Here is a 6368-nt window from a genome sequence, read left to right as displayed (position 1 = left end):
AAATCTTTTGTGTTTTCTAATGAAGCAATAAATACTTCATATTTCTCTAACATCGTCACCAAAATTTTCTTAACGAGTATAGAATTTGAAAAACTCTTTTTCCAATAATTTGATTTTGTTAGCAATACCCAACATTTTGGGTGAGTATTCCTTAATTTTCTTTGACTCTTTCATCCTTTGTAGCTCCAACTCCCTTATCAAGTTTAGAACTTTAATGACTCGAATATTATCATTTCCTTCATATTCAACTTTCAGATAATCCCAAATTTCTTTAGGTGACTCTAGGGCCATGATTCTAGTGGAATCGTTTGTGAAGCACCTGAACACAAGCATGACTTTTCATTTGCCTTCTTTATCTTTTTTCCATTTCAAATTTTGATTTCGGTTATGGAGGGATTTTCCAACAATTGATCATCAACATCTTCCTCCATGAATTCCCATAAATCTAGCTCCTCTAGATAAGTCTGCATTCTTACCAACAATAGATTATAGCTTTCACCATAAAAGAGTGGAATAACGACTTGTGAGAAATTTCCTTTGATGGATACAAGATGAATCAAAATTATTAAGACTTGAGTATTCTTCCAAACGTAGTCACATCTAGCTAAAATACAAAGATTTACAAATAAAGTGATATAAAATATTACATGATTGCTCACAAGGAAAAAGGTTATGTCTTATCAAGATGAATCAAACTTTTATAGATAGTTATGCAAGCAAACATTGTTTGTACTAAGTAACTTTTAGCATGTTCTTCAAAGGATCTTGATACTAACCTAACTTTGTGAAATCTATTTTAAAGAATGAAGAAGAGAACATTCCCTGCAAGCATAAAATAATTATTTATAAGTTTGATAGGCTTGTATATGACAAAATATACTTATTATCTATCCAAGCATAAGCTTATCAATAAAGTATACATTTTTTTCATATGTCAAACAAAGCACACAACAAATAGTGTTTGCATCCATTGATCTAAACTAAACATTTGCATCTAACAAGATCCGAAGCTCATAAAATTATGTTATACATTTGGCTATTTTAGCTTAAAATAAAAAATAAACAAAAAGTTTGTTGAAATTTGATCAAACATAAACTAACTTGGAGAAGAAATATCTAGAAGATAAGTTAAAAAGAAATAAGTGTGTAACAGAATAGAGAAGAAAACCTACATTGTGAAAGATATTGCTAGAAAAATGGCAGGGGTCAAACTAGAGGATGTTCATAAGACAACATTCATGTCATGCTACGTGTGTAGTGATGTGGTTTGGAGTGATTAATGCTCCTGCAATTTTCATGGACTACATGAAAAGGATATTCCAACAGTGTTTAGATAAGTGTGTCGTTGTGTTCATTGACGACATTCTTATTTACTCCAAGGATCAAGAAGAACATGCAAAGCATATGAGGATTGTATTAGCCATACTCAGGGAGCATTAATTATATGGGAAGTTGTCCAACTGCAAGTTTTGGTTGGAGGAGGTACAATTTCTTGGCCACGTGATATCAGCACAAGGTATCGCGGTGGATACGGTGAAGATTGAGACGATGTTGAAATGGGAGCGACCATAGACAGTATTGAAGGTGAGGAGTTTCTTAGATTTGACAGGATCTTACAGGAGCTTTGTGGAAAGGTTCTAAAATTTATGAGTCTATTGTGTAAGTCACTCAGAAGGATCAACCTCTCCTAGACAGAGAAATGTGAAGATTGTTTTGAAGAGATGAAGAAGAGGTTGACTATTGCTTAGGTGTTGGCAATACCAAACACGACTAAGGCGTTCAAGGTGTATTGTGATGCATCGTATTAGGGTTTGGGTTGTGTGCTAATGCATGAGAAGCGACCAGTAGCATACACGTCTCAACAACTAAAGGTTCATGAAAAGAATTGTCCTACTCATGACCTAGAATTGACTGTCGTGGTATTTGCTCTAAATACCTGGAGACATTATCTATACGACTCCTAGTTTCAAGACTTCAATGATCACAAAAGCCTGAAGTACTTGTTTGATCAGAAAGAGCTTAATATGAGGTAGAGGAGATGGATTGAGTATCTCAAGGACTACAACTTTGAGCTTTTATACCATCCCAATAAAGCTAATTTTGTAGTGGATGCCTTGAGTCGGAAGCGAGCTCACATGTTGTCGTTAATGGTGAAAGAGGTTGAGTTAATTGAGAAGCTTCACGATATGAACATGGGAATACAGTTGAATCTTGATTATATCTGGTGCAGTATGTTAAAGGCCACCAATGCATTCTAAGAAGAAGTTCAAGTAGAGCAAGGAAACGATGCAGAGTTGCAGCATATAGTCAATTTATTGAACTCTAAAAAGGGAAGGAATTCAAGATGGGTTCGGATGGCATTCTATGTTTTAGAAATTGAGCGTGCATTTTGGCGAAGTGGGATTTGAAGAAGATAATTATGGAGGAAGGACATAAAATCCACCCTAACATACATCCAAGTATGACTAAGATGTATAAGGATTTGAAGGAATCCTTCTGGTGGAACAGACTGAAGATGGACGTGGCAGATTTTGTAGTGTCCTACTTGGTATATCTAAAACCTAAGATTCAACACTAAAGGCTGGAAGGCACACTACAAACATTGGGCATTCCTCAATGACAATAACTCAATGGACTTCATGACTCATTTGCCGAAATTAGCTAAGGATTATGGTTCAATCTGGGTGATCGTAGACAGATTGACGAAGTGTGTCCATTTCTTACCGATCCACCAAAGTATGTCAATAAACAAGTTGGAAGAGTTATATGTTAGGGAGGTGGTCAGATTGCATGGGTTCCTAACGAGTATAGTGTCAGACTATGATTCGAGGTTCACATAAAGGTTCTGGCAATTACCGCACACAACGTTGGGTACGTAATTGCGGATGGGTTCAACCTATAGTCCTTAAACAGACGGTCAGTCTGAAAGGACCATTCAATCTCTAGAGGATTTGCTAAAGGCTTGTGTGTTGGATCACTTGGGAAGTTGGAGTGAGATACTACCTTTCGTGAAGTTCACTTAGAACAATAGTTAGCACTAGAGCATCGGAATGACACCATATGAGGCATTATATGGAAGAAGATGAAGAATGTCGTTGTGTAGGTATCAAGACAGGGATATGATCTAAGGCGGGGTCTTTCAAAAGAAAAATGGAAGTCCAAAAATCTTGCTTTCTTGGTCTCCTCAGTTATTATTGGACTTGAATTTTTGTAACAGATGACAGAGAAGGTGAAATTGATTCAAGATTGGATGTGAGCAACACAAAGTAGGTAGAAGTCTTACACCGACAAGAGGAGGAGACCACTGGAGTTTGAGGCTGGAGATCATGTATTCCTATAAATCACGCCCATTAATGGCATTGGGAGGGCTATCAAATCAAGGAAATGACTTTGAAGTTCATCAAGTCATATCAGATTAATAGGAGGATTGGTCTGATAGCATATGAGATCGCATTGCCACCACACTTGGTGAACTTGCATAATGTATTCCATGTGTCACAACTAAGGAAGTACATAACAAGTTCCACTCATGTTCTAGAGACAAACGATGTTCAGTGTCAGAAGGATCTGAAATTAGACATTGGGCTATTGAGAATATTGGATTCTCATGTTAAGAAGCTTAGAGGAAAGAAGATATGGATAGTGAAAGTCCTTTGGGACGAAGCTACGCAGGAGATGATGTAGGAAATGGAGGATCCCATGAAGTAATCCTATCCACAATTGTTTCATGGTAAGTGAAATTTTCAAGGACGAAAGTTCTTGTGAGTTGGGGGGAATGTAAGACCCGAGAAAATTAAATAAAGTATAAATATTTAATTACGATAATTAGGGATGGGAGTTATATCTAAAAGAATTAAATTGTCAAATCATAGTAAGGAGCATTGGTAGCTCAAATGGTTGAGCACATTGAGTAGTGCTGAGATGACTTAGGTTTGAGTCATTAGTGTGATATTTAATTATTTATTTTATTTTATATGTATACATGACCGTGTGATGTTGCATTAAAATTGTTTGTTTGTATGAAATAACATGAATCATGTAATGACTTGATAGTTGTGCATATGCTTGGTACTAGGGTGGAAATTTTAGAAGATAAACCTCTTGGTTAATGGCATTTGAATGACACTTAACCCTCATTTTTTATTTTAAGTAATTTAGTTCATTTTCTTAAGTGAAAACTTGATTAGGAAAAGGGGAGTGGTGTATTGGTGAGGGTCATTTTGTGTGGTTGCTAGGAGAGAGTTTTCAAAACACTAAAACTGAACCTAAGGGAGAGTTGGAAGACTAGAAAGTGCACTCAAGGGAAGAAAAAAAGGCTAGATCAATTATGGACCAAGAAGAAACTTTAGAGTGGATTGGAGTGGCATTTCTAGGTAAGGGGAGCTACACCTATCTATTTAAATCATGCTTAATGTATTTCATGATGTGTTGAATCATGGATGCCTCTTTCTTCTTGCAATTTCGCTTGTTTTCGCATTTTTGGGTTTCTTCCCAGAAATCACCTAACGGCGTTCATGGCCCGCCAGGAGGTGCATGTTGTTGAACCTAGTTTCTAGGTTCTACCCAAAAACCGCCTAGCAACAATGAAGGCCCACCAGGCGACACGAACTAGGTTGGTTTTTTTTGCATTTATTTAGGTTTTGTGGTATCTTTGGGTGTTCTATAAATTCATGAACTCGTATGCAATTGGTTATTGATGTAATTGATTGAGAAATTCCACGGTTGATGATGTTTTGATGATTGGATGAGTACATGAGCATGAGGGGTTCATGTTAGGGTTGGGAATGAATTGGAAACATGATAGTTACGGTTTAATTGTTGTACATTTGAAATTATATGAGAAATGGGATTTATATGAAGTAGGAAACGTGATATGGTGTGGTTTTTGTGCAAGAACTTTGATGCACTGCCTGGCGGTAAGTATGTACCGCTAGGAAACATGTGGAGCACAATAGGGTGTGCATTTGGTGTTGCGGTGTTGTAGGGTGGGTTTCTGTTGGGGTTTATTTGGACTCATACATGTGGTAGTAATAGGAATTAGACAAATTTTATTGTTGTGTTTCTAATGCATGGAAATATGACTGGGTGACGATACTAAATTGGAATTGGCTTAATGTATTAGAGTAAAGGGATTAGTGCAGATGCGATTTAGGTAAAGTATGACTTTTGGTATGGGTTATCTGTAGAATGTGGGTTCTGTTTTTGGAATGCACCTTATGGAATGCATAATGTGAAACTAATGTATGAAAATATGACTAAGTGTGGATGTTAAAGTTAGGTGATATGAGGGATGGGTTGAAAAGGACTTTTGTAGTCACTATTTGAGAGAAGTCTTGAACTTGGTATGAATATATGTGTTCCTGTAGAGGACAAATAAGATAAGTTAGGCACGAGTACACCTTACCATGTAGTCCGCTATCTCTTCAGTTGGCCTCTTTCCAGTCGATACATGTCAGCTTGAACCCAGGAGGGGTTACCTGCAGAAGATTCTCCGAAGCTCAAGTAAGTCAAAGCTCTCAGAGAGTCAAATCAGTGATTAATGAATGCGTACCTTTAATTCCTGGGGTCCACGTATATTTATAGAGCATTAATGATGTCTGACCATCTCATGTGCTGGGCCTTGACTTGGGCTCTAGCTTGGGTTGTGAGTGGGCCTGGGCCCTAACCCAGGCCCTTAAGGTTTATTGAACGCGGGGGCTTCTATCATACTGAGTTCATTGGAGTGGTCGGCCTAGGCTCTAATCTTACCGGATATGCTGGAGTAGTCAGTCTAGGCCGGCTACTTGTCTTGATGGCTTATGTTGGTGATATGAGATGCAGGTTGTTCCTTTAGATGTTTAGTTTAGGTTAAAACCGGTACAAGTTTAGGCTAACTCGGCCAAGACTGGAAACTTGGCTGCCTTGATATACACATTGTTTACTTATTTGGTCGAGTTTGGCTAGGTGCGGTACAATATGCATGAATTGGTTTTTGTTTTACCATTTCTCTAAGCATGGTTTATTCTTGGAGTACATTAATAGTTGGTATGATTTAAGTGGGTGAATACATGTGAATGTACATGGAATTTATGCATATGAGGTATGATAGAGTAACTGTGAATCATGTTGAATTACCGAAGATACTTTAAAATTGAAATTAAAGTATAAAGTATTTTTTTTATGATTGATTCAAATACGTGGATTGTTGAAAAACTTTTTTTTTATGTTTTAGGTAACTTTTGTATCTTCCAAAGCATACTTAAGTGTGAAAAGATAACAACAGATTTCTTGTTGCACACCTTTTGGCTGGAGCATGCAACAGTTAATCATTTCCATAACATTCAATGCTCTCCCGTGGTCTTCTCACACCAATTTTTTATTATTTAGGA

The sequence above is a fragment of the Vigna unguiculata genome, chromosome 6 (assembly GCF_037176805.1).
Source record: "Vigna unguiculata cultivar grain cowpea cultivar isolate G323 ecotype 2 chromosome 6, ASM3717680v1, whole genome shotgun sequence".
Classification (NCBI taxonomy): Eukaryota; Viridiplantae; Streptophyta; class Magnoliopsida; order Fabales; family Fabaceae; genus Vigna; species Vigna unguiculata.
This window is presented reverse-complemented; position numbering follows the sequence as displayed.